This window comes from Bombus huntii, chromosome 10, assembly GCF_024542735.1.
Source record: "Bombus huntii isolate Logan2020A chromosome 10, iyBomHunt1.1, whole genome shotgun sequence".
NCBI lineage: Eukaryota > Metazoa > Arthropoda > Insecta > Hymenoptera > Apidae > Bombus > Bombus huntii.
In genome coordinates, this window is record NC_066247.1 from 7,661,081 (window position 1) to 7,681,584 (window position 20,504).

Sequence of the window (20,504 nt, forward strand, 5' to 3'; positions counted from 1 at the left end):
TTATACTGAAACGTTTGACCGTGAATATGAGTCGATTTAATTCAAACATAGAAACATAAACAATCATATCTTCCGGTCAGTTATTTTCTTTCTCTGTTTCTCTTTCTTTGTGTTCAGAAAATTCTTCGATCGACAATCGGTGCCACTACACACGCTGCCTAACGTCTACATATAAATATATAGTTACGTACGTTTTTGTTGTGTCGACTGAAGACTTCATTTTAAAAGTATATTCGTACATTTGTAACGAATATTAGCCTACAAAGTTGTAAAAATGCTTTCGGAAGAAAGTCATGAATTTTTGTACATTATTTTGTAACATGGATCATAATCACGAATGTATATAGCGGTGAATAAAAGAAAGTTCAAGATTGATACATTATGAATTTCGATCTTAAAAAGACAATAAAATCTGCGGGCGGATATATATACTTAACAGATTAAATAGAAATAATCGAAAATAAAGGAAAATCCACAAAATATCGAATGAAAACGTAATAAAATTAACATTGAGTTTATATCTTTTTACAGGTAGAAACACAGTTTTAAGAGGAAATTTCATCTTTTCCACGCTTCGGGGAAAGGAAAGTTTTATTTGTTGTATCGTCAGTTTTGTTTTATGTTATAATATAAAATTATAATTATAAACGATTTTATCTTGAATTTTTGTTTTAATATTATAGAAAATCTGAAACAAGGGTCGAGTTTATAATTATTCACAGCACTGTATATTATGTTTGCATAGTGATCGCCCTTATTATTATCTTATTAAATATAAATCCGTTATTAAAATTATTCCAGCTTTTTATATCTTTTATTTTATAAACATTCTTTTGTCCGCCACTGCATATTACTTTCTCTGTTCAAACTTTTTATCAGCGCGATAGAATACGCAGCGTGGTAGTAAACAGCCTTCGTAGCACATACTTATGCTCGCGTACGATCGAATCGTGACAGAACTGGCAATGAAGCTTTCTACCAAACCCGTGATCGTGCTCGTATGCAATCGCCAACACAACAACATCGCCTTGTGGTCTAAACCATCAGCGGTTAGAATGTATTTCTTTGTGGCTGCTTTATCGAACGTTGGTTTATCTCGCGGACGCAACGTTGAAGGCTTCTATTGTAATATTTCGTTCGATTCGGTTTAACAAAGGTGGGGGAGAATAGTGTCGAGAGCAAACGAAACATTTAGTAATTGAATGTAGCGAATTAAACAATGGTAGAGTATCGTACGAGCCGACAAATGGGCGTACCACTAGTAGTTTCACCGACAGACCTTCTCTTGATGAAGACTATTACTCATTACACTTCCTGCCCGGCAGAACGCTATCGACTAAAGTGATGAATCACGAGGCTATAAGCAGATCTTCGACTTTATAATTACAATTTAATGAATGCGGCTACGATGATCGTGTGGAACTTCACCTGCTGCTAACCTTGGCATTGTACAACTAAACTTTAGCGCGAACTTACATTTCCAACCAGCCACTTTTTTATGGTTAGACCTACTCGGTGCTTGATGGATTAAAAGTACATGTTGCGTTTTAACTTATTAGCGGGTTACAAGCGTACACATGATTGCACATGCATCAATGCATTTGAGTATACATTTGCTTAAGCTTATCATTATAATATTGTTTACCACGTTGGATAGTGGTGGATGAAGTTGTCGGAATTAACTTCCTATATTCGTTGGAATTTGTATTCGATGACGCGTTAGTTTCTAGTTTTTGTGTAAAGTAGTCTATCGATAACAAACGTATCATGAAAGTAAAGATGTAGAATGTTTAATTATTCAGATGGTTTTTCTTTGGGATTTAAATGACGATACGTTGTTAAGGAATTCTGCGCTACTATTTTCGGAATACTCCTTTTTCCGTGGTGTATCGATAAACATTTAGAAACTTCGTGTATTTTTGAGCTTCTTTCTTTCTTCGTGCTGATAAATTCTTAAAAAATTCGAGATCTTGCTGTTCCTTAACGGTCGATAAATGCTTGAAAATATATCACATGTTTTCATGTCTTTTTCTTTTTTTCGTTTAAGCGTGAATCGATGAACATATATGTTGTTTGAGTGACTTTTCATATTTTAAACTGATACTATTTTCTTTTTTTCTTTTTTACCGTATTTTCACTCTTTTTTAGGCATTGATTTACCTCGACCCTTTCTCTGACAAAATCGAAATCAAGGTAGCTCGCAATGAAGCCACTAAAAGTACATAGAAAGTTCACGCTATCATAACTTCTCCGAAATTGTCTGGCTCGAGTTCACACGTGAAAGTTTCACATTTGAACAGAATTTCGAATATAAAATCACTCCGTTGGTCTTTCTCATCAAAACGGTTACGGTTTATATTACGTGAACTACAAATAAATCTTGATTTTTTTTTTAATACATACATCGTATTAATTTACACTGTGTTCTTTTTATTCTAGTTTTTCAACGTATTGAAATATGCAGTATTTAATCTGACTTAATTTCGTCTACGAATAATCTGACTCCTTTCTGCGTAGATATATGTAATAGGGTCCAAGCGATTAACCAATCGCGTAAAATCGTCTAATTGGCAAGAGAAGCGTTTCTCCCGAGGACACTCGCCGCGCGAAAGGTAATTTCAAATCATTAACATAACTCAAAGCGAATCGACTGTCGTTCCACGATCAATCAGTGTCTGGTGAAATTACGTTAAACGCTTTACGATGAGAATTGATCGACTCCTGGGTAGTGGCAGTTCCTCACCTAGGACAGATGTCGGTCGATGCAATTCTCTTTCTACGATATTGCGTTAATCCCATGAGAAACATCTATCGAACCTCGGGAAACGTATTGGCTATAGATTACCTGCAATTAATCCTCTGATTTTATCGCAATTTATCTCCTTGAAAGGGAATAATTAATTTCAACTACAACTGTAATATTTGACAATTTATTTGACTTTTGGTTAAAATTTCCGTTATGGCGTTTGGTATAATTTCCGCGATTCGCTGCGTTACTCGATCTACCATTTCATAATGAAAGGAATTAGCGCAAGAAATCGACCAGCATCGAACTTTAAACTCGCGTGTAACGAGCGTCATTTAGAATCATAGAAAAACCAAACTGATTAGAATTAATCGTTTTATGTTCGAGAAACTTAATGAAAATTAATCAATTTGGCTCGAGTAACCTCGCGGCTTCCGCGCATCTTTTCGAATTTGTTTTACAATGTTATCTCAATGCTAATACGATGTCAAAGTGTTTCGTTGCGACGCGTATGATTCGTTCATAAAAGGTTTTCGTATCAACATTTCAGACACTTTGGTGAGTCATTGGACGTTAATTTCAATCTGTTGAAAACACGGTGAAGCGATACAGGTTCGGCGATGAATTCGAGGACATTGACGACGCGTTCGGTAGCGTAAAAGTTTTTAGCATAACGTACTCACTGATTGTCGCGTTAGATGAATCGGAAAAGCTCTTCGACCTTGCGTTACGACGTTATCGCGTTTGCGTCATAATATTTTCTCGTCAGTGACACACTGAAAAAGGCAGAAATCGCTTTGAATGCTCTTTGTCCCCTTCGTGTACACACAGCTGTTCCATTATCGTTGTCTGACGACATCTAAAATATTCTTGCCCTTGTATACACTTGCATACATATACACTCATAAGTATGTATCTGAACACTTTGATCGATTCGTATAATACGAAGTAATAGAAGATGAGTCTTATTAAAGTTCAAAAGTTCTTGGCGAACAGGTATTCTTATAGAATCCGAAGAATACAAAATGAAATTATGTAGTAACTCATTATGTTTGGAACATAAATCCTATCTGCCACACATCATTTTATGAATAATTTACACTGCGACTAAGAGGCGACATTTCGTGACTGTAATACGCACTTCTTTTTGTTTGTCTATCGATCATCGTATCTGCGGTTGCTACTAAATTGAAATATCATTGGAAAATCATACGAAGATTATATTTTCTGAGTACAAATCGTTCATCGTGCATTTTCCATAGGTATTTTATAATACAAAGGAATATTCAATTGTAAGGTACATACTAAAATGCGTTAAATACTATAATTAAAAGGGATACACAAGGAACGGTCGAAACACAGTATATTATACATATTCATGAAGGTCTGCAAATTTATTAGCATATTTTCTAGATAAACATTAATCTTATGTATCATTTCTTACAGTCCCTTTCTCTCTTTCAATTCAAACAGATGATAACCAAAATAAATTGTACTAATATAATATAAATAAGTATCAATTGTATTTATACGATTATAGAGGAGAATGTTTGCGAAGCTCGTCAATGATTTTGAATTATTAAATATATTGTCTGCGATCTTTTCTTGATTGTTGATTCTAGTCGCTCTTCCGTTTTTCCCCGCGGAAAGTCTCGAAATATCCTAGCTCCAAGGCAATGAATTACCCCGAAATAGAACGTTGTTTCTTTGAAATCGTATCGATCTTCCGCGTCCTCGCCGCCTCCTTAACACCGTCGACGTCGCGTTAAATTTAAGATCTCCCCGTGGAAACTTTAGAAATTTCATCGTCGTGCTAATGTCCATCGATTAATCATACGAAAATATCGCTCTCTTACACATTAAACATACTATCGTTAGAAAGTCTAGAACTGTTTGGAATCTTTATCTTTGTTTCGTGTTAGTTTAATGCGAACAGTTTTGAAATAATCGTTTCATTTTCAGAGTACTGCGAAAAATATGGCAAAAGGGCAATATGTGAACAATATTGTTACTCACGTTTATCTCACCCTCCCTATATTTTTATCCATTTTTCTATCAGCAAGCGTCCATTTATTGATATTTCTCCTTTGTTCTACATTGTTTGTAACCGAGCTTCGACAAGTAGATAAGTAAAGTATTGACGCGTGATTGTATTAGGAAAACGCGGATGATCGGTATACCAAAAATTGCGAAATTTACTTTCAAACCTAAATTCGTGCTATGTTATCTCTGAAAAAAAATGCTGTAACGTGTTGCGCAACAAGCGTGCTTATCATCGTCAATATTTCTGATTCGGTGACTTGACATTTCTGACACGAGGAACACAGGAAGCTGGAAAAAAGAAATATATAATTGTCGTAACAATTAGCATTTGCAATGATAATTTCTAATAACTTTTACATATATCGTTTGGAAAGTGCGAAAATTACATTTGCGATGTTATCGTTTCATGAAAAATCATACTTTGTTTTCTGAATCGGTCGTGCGTACTGGTTGAAAGATATCGTGACGGTGACAAATTATAATAATTCGACTAACAAGTCTGCTCGAAGTACGTAATTGCCTGACGATTATTTTTAAACGATCGCCCACCGTAGTCTGGGTAATTTGAACATGTTTGAAAATCATAAAAAGCCGAGACCGAGTGTTTCAAAATATTTACTTTTAATGTTGTGGTAATGGTTTTTACTGATTTTTATATGATAATTATCGAAATTCGTTTTTTTTTTATTATTCACTCATTTAGATATTTTATTGAATCGTTTAATAATGTTATCCCTTTACTATTAATTCCTTAATTTAGCGTCAATTTTTTTAGATATGTTTGCTTTCTTATGGAAAAACCAAGTCCTTGAGTACAACGTTATACGTCGTCGGTAATTCTCCTTTCTCCCAATGTGTATACGAACACAAAGCGAAAAAACCTTCGATCGATCATCGTATCGTGGACATTGGTGCTCCGAAGCATTCTTACTGTCCTTTGCCTTCCCGTATGACAATTTGTATACATTTCAGCGAGGCTCGCTGCGTGGAACGGTTAAGTAAACTTGGTTAGCGCTCTCTAATTTTACGTGCTCGTACGTGGAGGACAGAATAATTGTCATTGGTGTAGGAAGGAACGATTGACATTAATTCAATGACGAAAGGAATGGAATTGAATTGAATTGAATTGGAAATAAAGTACTTTTTGTCGTTCTCTTTCTATTCTTGTTTATGTACACACTCTTCGTGCTTCTTTTAATCTTTTATTATTTTTATTGGCATTGATCTCGTTACTGAAGTAGAAGAATTCCATAACAAGTAATAAAATGTAGAAAATTATCTTTTTTTTTTTACTGAGGAATGCTTTTAAACGTTTTTCTAAAAAAACATTCATCCCTGTTATTTGTTTCTTTTCTTTTTTTTAATATGATTAATACGGTAGCCCTGCGATGTTTATAACTTTGTAAGATTTGATTTCTTGAAGAATCGATTTCCTTATTTTTAAATGTCCATCCTTTACGCATGTGTTGTTCGATAAATTTATAAATAAAAGATCTGCCAGTTGATTAAGCAATCTCGTTATAGAATTTTCTGTACTTCGGTACTTTGGGAATTTCCTTTTACTCCCAGAAGTAAAATTACCATTTACAAATTCTATTAAATAATCGAACACGGTAATACAAATAGGACATGTTAACAGCCATTGAAACGTCCGTTGGTAATAAATTTTTATCGACAACTCCATCGCAACTTCGAAACCATTTATCATTATCCCTGGTAATTCCACTCACTTAGCCTCTCTGATAGCACTATTTTTCAAAGCCCATAGACAGCCGCTCGTACCTCAACCTTCGAAAATCTACCAGGAATATCTCTGTGTTTCTAATTCACCCACTTTTTCCAAAACATTTTTCTTCTACCCAATCCTCATCAATCTTCACTGTTTCTTAGCTTCGTGTATTAACGTACATTTACCCAAGTCAGTAATTAATCTTTATTTATTTTTGCATTCGATATCGTTTACGTAACTCAGAGTTGCTGCCATTTTTCGCTTGTTAATTCCGATCTGTTTTATAAATAAATATATCAGACTCTTGTTTTATAATTGGAATATATAATATAAATGCGATTAAATTTATTTTTAAAATGTATCAAACTCCCGTTGCTTTTTTACCATCGCATTGAAGCAACTTGATTAAAGCTATTAGTTCGCTATTGGTGTTTTTGAGTACCAGAGTTTCCTTCAATTTTCGTTAGTGCATAGATTGTCTATACCTCGAAACCAGTCACGAAGAAATAAATTAATCTGTTGTTATTTCAAAGACAGTAAATATTCGTGTCCTTATACCTGCCCCTAAAATATACCTGTCCCTTTTAACTCTCATCTCATTTTCCTTCTTAAATCACCTTCTTAAACATATATCACACGTAACTGTAAAGTCCAGGTAAAGCGAACGAAACCATCGCTTTCAGTTAACCCTCGTAAAATCTGAAAAGGTTTCTATGTACCGTTCACAACTATCTTGGAAAATATGTACGTTTAAAAACATTTATTAAAATGAATGCACTTTTCTTAAAAGTTCAGCAGAAACAGTTTTTACTATAAACTCGTTTTATAGAAATAAGGCGTGATCGTATGTGTTAAAATGAAAATTGTATTGAGAATAGAAAGGTGTGTCGGTATATCTAAAATGAAAAGATATTTCGTTTCTGGGCTAGTAAAACGACTAATAATCGAGTCCATACGAAACCAATATTAGTTTATAACTTACGTCGTACTAAACTCATCGGTCGACAAAATATTAACCCTGTTACGGTTCTCGAATGTTGTATGCCTCTATCTCGCTTTACTATCATCGAAATAATAGCACTTTGAACATTTAAAGAGTCTCTTGAGCATAAAATTCAAGTGCGTAACTAACGAACAGCGATAACGTTATAGCAATATACCTGTACGAATTGCAAGTACAATATATCTCTCCCCAGGAACCGTAATAGATCGAGATATACTGTGTGCAATAACATTGAATTTCTGCAAAATATTACATTGCATTTGCGCACATTTTTCTATTGTTTAGATCATTTGCATCCTTGAAAATTTGTTAGCCTACGAAATTTGCCTTATTTTAATAATTCTAAAAATTTCAATAACCGACGATCACCGGGGCAATCGAACGTGTTGAAGTTGTTCGATCTTTCCAAACATGCTGCTGCAGCTACCACAAACAATTCTCTGTGTATACCACCTTGCACCACCCCATCTACTCCAAGAGAATCTTTCTCCCGGAAGTCCACAGCGGACCCTCGTTTCTAGTCTCGTACCATGATAGTCTTGTCGGAAAAACACTTTCAACGCTATTATTATATCGCGACGGAGAGAGTCGAGGCCAATCGATGTCCGGTGCGCGATGAAATAAAGCCGTGCACAAAGGCGGACGCGTCAGGGCGGCAGCGGCGGCGGCGGCGGCGGCAGTGGAGGCAGTGGATCGCTTGCCGATGGTGGAGGGGGAACGGAAGGAAGGAAGGTTGTCCCTCGCTAGCGGCAACCTTCAGCTTCAAGGGTACAGGGCCGTAACCGACGTCCCCTTTGCTTTTTCGCCCTCTTCACTCTTTCCCTTCGTTGGCTTACCGAGCCTGTTTCGTGGAATGCAAAAGCTCGAAAAACGGTCTCACGTCTTCCACGAATTCTTCTTCCTCTATCTTCCGAAGGATCTTACGTTTCTCTGTCTAGATTTCTGTCTTACTTTGACTAATAATGATTTGAAAAGGTTTAAAAAGGTTCCTCGAGTTTCTCGAGTCTGATCCAGTCTATAGATTTCTCATTTGTTTGCTTCTCTTTCTTTGGATTTTTGTGCAAGTAGAAGTTGGACACAAGTTGTGGACTAAATTCGTTAGACAGATAACACTCTGTGTTACTCTGATTATGTTATTTTTCATTAACACTTGTGACGATTTGTAGCGTGTCTCTCGTGTCACAAGTATCCAAATTACAATGAACGTTATCATTAATGTCTAGGTTTCATTTCTTTGGTTATTCATAAATGTATATTTGCCGTATAATTTTTTGAATGATTTATTGTATAATTTTTTGAATGATTTATTGTATAAGTTTTTGAATGATCCACTTACACAAAGCGTAAGAATGAACCCCTCTCTTTTCCTTTAGAATCTTTTGTCTTATGTTCATTCATAATGTTCTGTGAAGCTTCCTAAAAGTTCGAAGGGTCAGGAACACCCCCACCATTTCTCCAATTTCCCTTCCCAGGTTTTCCTTGCCGTTAAGGTAAAGTGCAGGTAAAGAGGGTCGATTGAAGGAAACGATAGACGACGTGTCAGTTTGTAGCGGACTGCCGGATGATTTGTTTCGTGCATTGCTTGACGTGTTGGTTTAATAGGATGGATTCCGAAGTCAGGTTAGTACGAATATTTTCTCGGTTTTGAAATTCGCAGTGTTATACGAAGCTTCATGTGGCTGTTTTCCTTGCGAGAAAGGAATGAATGTAGAAGAATGTCCGAAGGTCTTGAAGCCGTTTTTGTAGAGACTTTTTGCGTGATGGTGGTCGTGTTAATGGTAGGAGGAAAATGGAGTAGATTAACAAGACATCGTTAGTAAGCACATGAACTATAGGTCATTGTCTTTGATAAGGTTAGAAGAATGACGTGAGGTTGTACGTTAGAAAATGAATGGATTCGTATTACTCAGGAAAAACGGAGAAAAGAGATTTCCGCTTCTTCAAATTTGTTTATTCATCAATCGGTAATTATATCTTCCAGCAAGTATAAATTAGTTCACGTAACAGATTAATTTATTCGAAGATTAAAGATTAATCCTAGCTTTTCTTTATACGTAATAAAACTCTATCTTACCAATTCCTCGACCTTCTGCCCTCGATATTTTTATCTACTCGATACGTATATACCTCTTACAGCATCTATGAAATATAAAATAAGAATACCATTAAATATTAAAGAAGACCATGAATAAAAGAAAACTTTTTTCAAGAGCTTCAATATTTTATTAGAAACTTTTCGTCGAATACTTTTAACATAGAAGCTCACAAATTTTCTTTCAGAAGAAAAAGTCTATTACCTTCGTCGTTTCTTCGCTTCTTTCCTTCTTTTTTCAGTGTATACAGGATTCAAAGGTTCGTTCGAAAATCTTACAATAGCATTTTCGTGGAAAGATTTTCTTTGTAAACGGCAACCGTATTTTCGTACACTCTCTCCCTCCTGTTTCTTTCTTTTTGCTCGGCGTATACGTAGAACGATACCCAATGTCAATAGACCCTCACCACTTCTCGCTTCTTCCTCGAACGAAACGTTAAGGGTGGCCAACACGTGGGTGTGTCTGCGTCTGAAATGGTTTGTCGACGATGGTCGGTTCTCCCCGAGGAATTCCTGGGCCTGTTTGCTTGATCGAGGATCGAATGTGGATGAGTTTCTCCGTGAAAGCGGAGAAATGTCGATAGTATTTATATCCATTTATGGGAAGGTTGAGGGTGCCAAAATAGATAGAATATTCGCAATATGTAGAAATATCACGAAAGAAATTATTTGATGGACGAAACATATTTCTACTTAGATTCCATATTTCTTTTTTTCTTTTTTTTTCTTTTTTTAACTGTATGAATAATAATACGAGTGTGCGTTATTATCGGTACATTCTTTCCTAACAATCGATCTTATCATTAAAAAAGCGGAAGAAGAAAGTTTGTACAGTCGTTTCGAAATTCCTCCGAATCGATTCTTTTCAGTATACTCTCGATCGAGAAGTTACAGCCAAGGGCTAAAGCATCTAAGTCGAGCTTCCTCGCTCGGCGTAAAGTTTCGCCCTTGTTCTCCAATTAACCCGAATTGCACTCCGGCCTGGGAGCCGGACAAAAGCTCCTGCACAGTGGTTCACAACTTGGAACAGTGATTCCAGTATTATCGAACACGTAGCAAATTACGCGATTAACCTTCGATTAGGGTCGGTCAGCTATAACCCTGGTATTCCTGTTTTTAAGAATACGATTAAGGAAATGGAAACCAGATAGAAATTTGTCACTCTAATTAATACGTGCTTTGCTTTCGACATTTTCGATATATCGATAAAAAGAGCTAACGATGTCACGAATACTATCTTCTACATTTACCTTGAAATCTAGCATTATTTATGAGCTTGCTGTAGTAACTGAATTTATGGATGTAAATCATTTTTGCTTCTTAAGAATCGTATATTTAATCGCGTACTTGCGTAACGAGAAACAGAGCAAAAATGGAGTCGTAGCGTCACTTTAGCTTACGAAGGACTCGTGTAACATCCTAATTACCTAATTACCTAAAGAAAAGTATTTACCAACAAGTATTTACCAAAGACTTAGTAAACTCCTCTAATAGACAGTCTCGCGTCGTCATTGTCCAAATGGTCGACAAATTCTATACCCTTGATGATGATGGTGTTACGTGTTCTAACAGTGAAATAGATCCCCTTTGCGTGGCTCCTGTGGCCTGTCGAAGTTCGTAGGCATTTTCTCGAAAGGCAGCCGGAGAGAAGAGATTTCTTTTATACCTGGGGGAGCGGAGAACTTAACTCGCCAGGACTGCCGTTGGTCGGTTGGTCGTCCTTCTAGGGCCATAGGGCTTCTTTTCTCCTGTTGGTTCTGGCGTGTTATATCCTGCCAAGGGCAGGGAAGCTCCCTGGACCCCGACTTGTTTCCAACAGAGGCCACTGGCCCCGCTACGTGGGATATACCGGACGACCTTGGGCCTCATGGCCAATTTGCGAGGTCCATTCCCTCCAGATGGGCCCTTACGGCCGGCTTATTAGCCACCAAGTCACTCGACTGCTCCTCCGGTCCACAGAATCCTCCACGAACGTCGCGGTTTTCGGCGAGAACAACCTCCTTTTTGCTTCTCGTGTTTCCAGCCGCCTCACGAGTAATTCTGTGGTTTACCGGGCATCGGTGGAAATTTCAAGGGACGCGTGTCATGAATAATGAATGAACGTCTGGAGTTTGTGAATAGAGAGCGAAATTAAAGTGAAATTTTGGGTGTCTGTGGTGATTCCCGCGGTAGATCCTTGCTACAATAGAACTAGTAAACATTTAGAATCGTGGAACAGAGGTTTCTGGTTTCTCGAATTTTACGTGCCTTCGGAATGATCTGTGTGGTAGTTCGGGGTCAATGAAAATTTATAGTCGAAGAATAGAAAATAATAGTTGAGTTTGTGATAAAAGTTTTAGAGTTTAGAGTGACAAGGTTCACGGATATAAATAATGTGAATCGAAGTTTAAGTTTTCTGTCACGTTTTCAAAGTAAATTTAATTAACTCTATCCATTTTGAACATCCCGTTGTTCGGTTCTTTAAACTCGAAATCACGAATAATTGTTTGCAATCTATTGGAGTTCCCCTGTTAGCTCGTTTTACGTCATAAAAATGTTATTAACACTAACAAAAGTTCGACCTCCCGAATACTTCAACCTTTAACCTTTACATTTGCATATCCCGCACGATCATTGCGATTGCTCATGATTTTTTCGGATGTTCGTAAGCGATTTTTAACGAAGTCGTCAATTCTTAACTATTCTTGGGCATTCTTGACATCTTTCTTCGATCCTTGGTTATTCGCGATGAATTGTGATAACTGTCGGTTCCATCAAAATGATAAATCCTCTCGCTATCCTCGTGTTATCCTCAAGTGTCGGATGATATTACGCGACAAGTATCAAATCACCGTATCCGAGAAGGTTAGAAGCCAAAGGTTTACAGCTTACAGTGAGGTATCTAAATCTACTTACAAAAGCAACATTTTCATTTTGTCGTTCATTCTTGTTTATTCGACAAAAGTTTCGTCTTTCTTTGGATTCCTACGCGTCGTGGCAAACGTGACACGATACGTGTTAAACGTAATCATCGTTTAACAATTTCTTCACACGTACATCGTGATATAAAGAAATATACATGTGAAAAGAAAAGAAAATAATGATAGAATCGAATAATCGAAGGCATAGGACGTGAATCGAGTCACGTTCGCGCGGCGTACCATTGAAACGTCGTAAATAGCGAGCGAATATAGCGAAGAGAACGATGCACGACTCATCCTGGAATTCTTTGAAAGTCCACCCGGCAGTTCTGTTATTACGGAAACGCAGCCCGAGTACCTAATTGCGGTGAACAGATACAGAAGCACTGGCTGACTTGGAAATATCACGTGCGCCGTGCACTTGTACGTTTGACGGTAATTTAAGTCTCCTTACCGATCATTAGTCGTTGTTAACTCAGTTCCAGTACGTGTTAGCCACCTTGATTTTAACTACACAAAAAAGTGTTATCTTGACGCTTTTCGATCATTTTTCTTCGTTAATCCTTTTTATTTAGTTCTTAAAGCAGAAATGAAAGTTTTGGGTTGAGTAACCTTTTATTTTCACCATGATTTACTGATTGTGAGGTGTTTCGTTTAATCTTTACCATAATATCTACCATTTAATACGTTTAATGAAGCAATGGATATTTGATTAATAGTCAGTGAGTGTGTTACTGACGAACAATTTAAAATATTCGTGCGTGTGTGAGAATATCGTTTTATTCCAACAGAATAAAGATTAGAATTGCGAAGTAGGTTGTTTCTACGATATACAGATGGAAGAAAATCCGCTTTACTTATTTTCTTAATCGTTTATTCTGTACTTTGGAAAGCGATCAATTTACGTGTTACGAGATTCTTTTACTTTTGATAGCAGCGAATCTTTGTAACACAGATTCCTCGTGAAATTTGGTATTTACGTATAATGGGAAATTTATGGAGCGACTATTTTTATGGAATAACGAGACCATTCTCACAAAATAGGAAATTTATTAATACCATGGATATCTGTAATGGGAATCCCATGCACGGAATAGATAATGTTCTCTCGGAGTAGTAAATAGATTAAAATCTTTAGTAACCATGTTATGAAACTAGCTGTTCTCATAATCGAGACAATGGAAAATTTTTTCGTATTAACGTGTTATAGATTCATTTCTTTCAGCTTGCCTTGGTATTTTAATCGAAATTTAACTGAATGTAATTTATTCGGTAATAGTTGGATGGGTTGCAATTTGTTGCGATGACACTCTCCGATATTCATGGAATTTAAATGCCAGTTAAATAATTGAGAAGATGACGTACAAAATGGCAGAAAAGGGGAAAGAAGAAAGAACGAGAAAAATAAGAAAAAACAGGGATGAAAACGCGATTTAAATTTAACTCGCGCAATGCAAAGCTATTACTGTTTACGTTGTCTCATTAAACTTTTATTAACCTGAAAAGAAAGAAGAAAAAGAAAGGATGAACGCTACATTGACCTTTGCATCAATGATAATTCCGCTGACGTGAGTCACATTAATATGCATCGTTCTAATCTGCATTTCTAGGATTCATCGATGCCCGTTGGACTTCTCTTAGATTTTACTGCTAGTTACTACGTTCCTGGCGAAATGATTTCGAGGAAATGATTTATCTTTCGTTTACGTAATATGAGTCTAATCAAGTGCGCAACAGCTTTGATATTGAGTGATACTACGACTAATTTTGGGAAAATCCGACGTTGTAAAGGTATCGCTTCCAAGATATTATATTTATCTTTGCCTGAAATTCTATCGTAGAATCTAATTTGTTACAATTAGACGAGCCACTTAGAGAGCCATTTCGATTTAACTTTTTATTTTCTTTTTTTTTTTTTTCTTTAGAATCATTTGCATCCTTAGAATTGTTGCGCGATCTAAGCAATCTCGACTCGTTTTATTTACATACGTTGATTGACGATGCTACTCGATGCTTCGAAACATCGCAATACGGAAGCTACTGTATCTTAACGTCGATTTGCATTAAAATTATGATCGTAACTAGATGCTCCGACTGTGATTTCTATCCTTTTTCCTCGTTCGTACAAATTTCGCCAACATATTAAATTTATCCGACACGACATTTGACCGATATTTACACCCACGTACTGGGAACATCGAGATTCGCTCACCTGTCGTTGAGAACCGCTGTAATACGTCAATTCGAATCAATCCATCTTACTCTGTCAAAAACATTTGCCAATGCATTCGACGGAACAGAAGGTAAAATCGACGCGCGAGACAGGATACTCTAACAGCGCAAAACGAATCAAGCAATTTGAACGTGAAGCGACGTCAGAGCGGTGCGCGAACCGTTGCGTTGGTTTCCTGGGTGTCGCTGTCGCGCGACACGTGTCCATTACGGTCTCAATGTCAACGTATGTAGAGGCACGTAAACGGTGTACAGTTGGCCGTTTTATCGAATTTTATCGTTGGACATGAGTCCTACGCGTGAAAAGAACGCCGCGTTCCGTCTCACGGACGAACTGGTTCTTCTCTTCTCTTCTCTTCTCTTTTCTTCTTTTCCTTGGATGCGGCCCGTGCGTGGTTATGTTTGCGCTACACACGTGGCTTTCCGTGTGTGTCGATCGGTGTGCTGAACAGCGATTGTGTGTCGGTGTGTCTTCTTTCACGTCCTCCGTTTTCTGCGCGCGTTGTCCCGACGCGGCGCGTAGCGACAAGCTGGCGCGTGCGAAACGCTCGCGCGCGCACCACCGAGTCGTCGCCGCGCCCTTGAAGAGAGTTAGCCTTTGTCTTATCACAGTCAGCTTGCGCCAGGCATCAGCCTTGACTTCGCCCCTCTTCCACACTCGTCTACTGACTGTGCTGCGAAAATCGACCGGCTGGCATCTGTCTCGCGCTGCCTCGCACGAACAAGCGAATTATCGTTGCTCACGGAGCCCAGCTTTCTTCTGTAACAGTCTTTACATCAATCTATATCGTTTCCACCAGCCGATTTGGAACTTGCTCGGCGTTGCGTATTCGCTGACAACATTCGGACGTTAAACATGATTCCCCTCGCTATTGTTCTATGTGACTTGTCGTTCATACCACACCTTATTATGAGGTGAGTAAATTCTTTCTGCTTTTAAATTCCAAGTACCGAGTCGTTAGAAAGACACGATTCGCGTGGTTTTATTGGCGACGCGTACTACCGACGAGACACGTCTTCTTCTTTTTCGCTGTTTTTACATCTGCAGAATTTTCTGTACGAAGTATACAATGTATGGGAAGACTTAATTATCGACGAGCAGAGTCCCTAGACGTTGCATATAAGTATTCCATATAGGGAAACGTTATAAAATTTAAAGTACGAGTCAACCGATTAGATATTTTCCATATTGTCGGCCACGATAAGATTAATTATCTTATCCTAATTGATCAACGGTTCCTATACGTTTACTATTAAGTGTTATTAAACACAATCCCATCGATACGAAGCAAAAGCTATCGACTTGGTTGAAGAATTTTCATGGATTTTCATCCACGATATATATTCCTTCGTTACGTTTCATCAAGTTGATCGAAGCACGTGCGAAACGTGACTTTTCCTCGTGACGACGTTAACTTCGGAGCAGTTTTTAAACGTGAAATTACTTAACGAGGAAACTCTGGATTAATTCCTCGATCCACGAGTTTGCCTGATCCGCACGCACGAAGATAGCGTCCGGAAAGTTTGAGATTAAATTGGCCGTGTCGCACGAGCAGCCTGCAACTTCTCTCGACTCGGATCCGCTCGCGAAATCCGCTTATCCGCCCATGTATACGAGGAAACTTTCGATCGTTACGAGCTTTAAGCGGTAAACGTTCTACCCGCTGTTGCTGGATTTCCATTTGCTTGGTTTTGCACGGGAAATTTGTTTCCGTGTCTTCGTTCCTCGCATTTGCTTTCCTATCTCTCTGCCTCTCTCTTCAGTTAGCTTTTTATTTTATCCTTGTCTTAATATATAGAAAGAAACAGAAAATTCGTTAGACATTCAACACGAAGATATTTCTGAAACCGCGTGTCTATCGAAAACAGTGTTTATTTTACATATAAAATTGTATACAAAATTAATAGATAATATGCTTATTGGAAATCTGAGAAAATACAGTACGAAGAGTAAAAGTTTCGAATTTAACACGTGGAAAAGATGGTCGTAAGAAGGGATTAGCCGTTAATGAAAACATCCGAGCATCCGTAGGACAGTTCGAACAACCAGTTTCTGTCAGTTCGTTGTCTTGTTTGCGCGATTTCTCGAAAACATCGCAGGCGAATTCACAATGGAAACGGGTATTCTGTTCTTCTCGCTTCACAACGTGACCGGGAATTTCTGCGACTTTTCCGGCGACAGCGACCTCGTCCGGTTTCCGATTTCTGTCGACGATCTCGGGTTTCGCATCTTCCATCGTCCTCGTTTCTCTTCGTGCGCGGAACCAGATAAAACGGCGGGCTTCGGATGACCAATCGTCGCAGAAACCGCGCAAATTTATTAAAACGTTGCTGAACCTCTCTCATTGACTTTTCCGTTCGTTCTATTTCATTTTAACTTTCGTAATTAAAACAGTCTACGCTTAAAGCCTTCTCGATAAGAAATTAAACATAGATTGAAGTTAGCGTTCTTTGCGACATAATTTATTTCTTGGTCTTTTTTCAACGCAAATGTAACGAAAGTATCGTTGGTGTAGATATAATCGACGATCTATTGTCTCTAAATCGACGATCATTCGTTATTGTAAGTTAACAAAATCAGTGGTTAGCGGCATATGAGTTATATGTACGAGGAGATTAGATTTCAATGTGATTAAATACAGATGCTTTGTTATGCAGATGAGCGGCCTCTTTCTTTGTGTGTATTTATAGCTAATTAAATAACTTCCAGCGTCTAATTTTAGATAACAAAAGGCAGTCGTGGATTAAATTCACGATGAAAGGTTATGAATAACGCAAGGCTCGTATCAAGCTAAAAAGATAAATCTCAGTTTTTATGCGTTAAATTGCAAAATAACGAATAATTATTTGAAGTAAGGACGAAAGAGATCAAATTATATCAGTATGGAAGACGTTCTAGTTCAACCATAGAATTACAAAATCTCTACGCAAACTTTCACTTTTTCCTCCAATTGAATGTACAAAGACCAACCTACTTTTAATTATAAAACACACTTGCTGCGAACATTCTCCTTAGAGGTACCTTGAAAAATAACTTTTATTTTTCGCAGTTACAATTCCTCGAGAATCATTCTCAGTGTGAGACGCGCGATCGTTATAATTGCGTTGTTTCAGCTTAGCATAGACGGTTTTCACCTAACTTCCTCGTTTTCACCGGTGAACTCGTCAGAGCTCTGTTCTACTTTCCCTTGGGTTCTCTTGGCCTGGCCCACGCCTTCGTCATACAACAGATTCGAAATCGGGTGGCCCGATTGACAAAATTTCAACATCAAATGCCCATGAATAGACCGAACTCGTCTTTGTTCCTTCGCATAGTTTCATTTCTCCAACAAATCGTTTCATTCGCGTATACTATATTACGTATAAAAAGTATCTCTTGTTCACTGTATCTCGTAATATCATATAACGTCTGTCCGAAACGAATTCTTCATATACCAAACAATTTAACGTCACTAAAGATTCGATCGAATTAGATGAATCTGTACAGCTTGATCTTCATTAAGACGTTTGCATTTGTATGAACTTTTGACTGACCTGTCGTTCTCTCTGCACAGTAGTATTACACGCATCGATCAGACAATTTTGCTTCGTTAATCGATCGACTATTCTCGTCGTTTCTTGGAACTGATTACTCAGAACCAGCATCTAATATTACATATGTAAAATAAACAAGTGTATGTTAGATATTGACGTGTCACTCGCACCCAATGGAGGACAAGACATAGCCGAAATTTCCTGGAAATACGTTTATTCTCGCTAATCGATCGCAAGATGATTGCTCCCTATAACCGATCAGCAAAGCGTTACCGTATTCCTTCCACGAACTACACTCACGCGTGCATAGAAAAAGCGATCTGCGAATCGTCGTTGCTGGGATGCGGTCTCTCGTTTCCCACAAAATCGGATCGCCAGCATGCACACGAGCGGTCACGTTCCCTCCCACCCACGCAACCTACGTTCACCTGGCTTGAAACGTGGAATCACGATAAAACCGTTTATCTTTCTCTCGGCAAAATGTCGCTCGAAACACCGCGCGCCCCGAATATCGGCCCTCTTCCTCTTTCGTTCGACGCCTCTGACTGTATATCTAGCGCAAAAGCAACGTGGGAGTAAAACGTGGAAGTGAAAGTTAGAGCGAGGCAACATCGGTGAACGGGAGGGACGTCGTGCAAAAGGCGCCAGTTAACATGTCGACGGATAAGAGGTTTAACGAATGGATGTATCACGCTCGCCTTTTCAAACCAGATTTACGCTATTCGCAGCCGAATTTTGCCTCTTTTCTTTCTCAGCTGTTATTCCCGCGTGTCGTCCAAACGAATTGTTCTTTCTCCGTTTTTGTTTGTTAGGCGATTTTGTCAGCGAATTGTCGTCCCCTTTGTGTTTGGACGTTTCGTTCTGGCAAAGATTAACATGGAACACCTGTGGTTACGGAAAGAAGCCTTATCGTTTAACGGAGCAACGTTCGAAGAATAGAGAAATCAAATCGGAAGTAACGCGATATCTTTATCTCTGTTATTTTATGTTCTCTTTTATTTTATGTGACACGCTAAATCCACACGAATTTTGATCTAACGTACATTATGGCTGGGTAATTTATCGTCTCGCGGCTTTGTCATCCTATGACTCGCTTCACAGCTTCATGAATTTTTATAGAGATGTTTATCGGCATTTTAATAATCCTGTTTGTCGGCTTTGCATGTTCGCCAATAGATTTATCTCGAATATTCTCATTTCTTAGTTTTTATAGCCACGCTGCGATGAGAAATGTGATAAATGTTATGATTATATTGCGACATTTAAGAAACTAGGAGATTCAATCTCCAACGCGAAGGAAATGCAGAATACTTTCTCGAATTGTCTTTAGTCGTGGCTGGTGAAAATTTTCGGTCGTTTCTTTCATTCTGTCGCGTTTACAGCGAAGTAAGAGTAACTTAATCGCGAGATTTCTCTTATCTGCACTTTTGCTGCTCGCAAGCAGCGTGTGTTGGAAAGTGAAAGGGGGGAAACGAGGCTGTTTTTCGTTTACCAAGCACTCGTTGTATATCTTCCGGAAACGGAGATACGTGTATCTTATCGAAGCATCGAAATCGAAGCAACAAATACTTCCGCATTTCGAATGTCAAAAATATAGTGTATTTGTCCCAAAACATAGCTATTCGATGATTTATTTTTATACAATATCACAGTTTGTAGTAAGCATCGATATAATATCTAAAAATTTCAAATATCCTATAACTCGTCGTAGTTCATAGATTCGAAAGATTCCATCGGAAGATTGGAAAATTTCAAAACGAAAATCGAATATTTTGCGGTCTTCTGCGAAATTAGAATTTTCTGATGAACATATTCATCCAAAAAACAAGGACTCGCATAACGATTCTACGCAGGAAATGCAGTCTGTAAGATGTAAGAATCGCTTATCGCAACGTACTCTTATTTTTTTTAGTATCGCGGTTAATCGTATGCGCGGTTGAAACACTTTTTCCATTGCTACGTGAGCGCCCGTTTGTTGAACAACAATTTAACCGTATGTAGTTCACCTCCATACCTCTGAATGTAACGCAAACGGCATCCGTAAGCCGAAACGTTGTCCTTTGGAAGGGGATAAATACTGATATTAATCCATCCGGTGTCACGATCATTCACAAACAGTTTTATTCGATCCTCTGCTAGTTTCGAGGGGTGTGTCAACACTGAGAACATTTTAAAGGAAACAATTTTTTCAACGCGCTATTCATCGTTTTATTTACTTCGCCACT

General features: G+C 38.0%; 2 protein-coding genes across 9 annotated transcripts in view; both read left to right on the forward strand.

The window, feature by feature from the left end:
* Positions 1-20,504, forward strand: part of LOC126869922 (origin recognition complex subunit 2) — a 113,618-nt gene that overhangs the window by 90,277 nt on the left and 2,837 nt on the right. For 6 of the 8 annotated variants that reach the window (XM_050627129.1, XM_050627127.1, XM_050627125.1 and 3 more), the window contains one exon: positions 532-795. The exons of the other annotated variants lie outside the window; for them this stretch is intronic. The gene's annotated coding sequence lies outside the window, so the exon portion shown is untranslated. Of the gene's footprint in view, positions 1-531; positions 796-20,504 lie in introns of those variants that run through there. 8 annotated transcript variants of the gene reach the window in all.
* Positions 1-20,504, forward strand: part of LOC126869927 (speckle-type POZ protein) — a 44,357-nt gene that overhangs the window by 1,872 nt on the left and 21,981 nt on the right. The window lies entirely within an intron of this gene.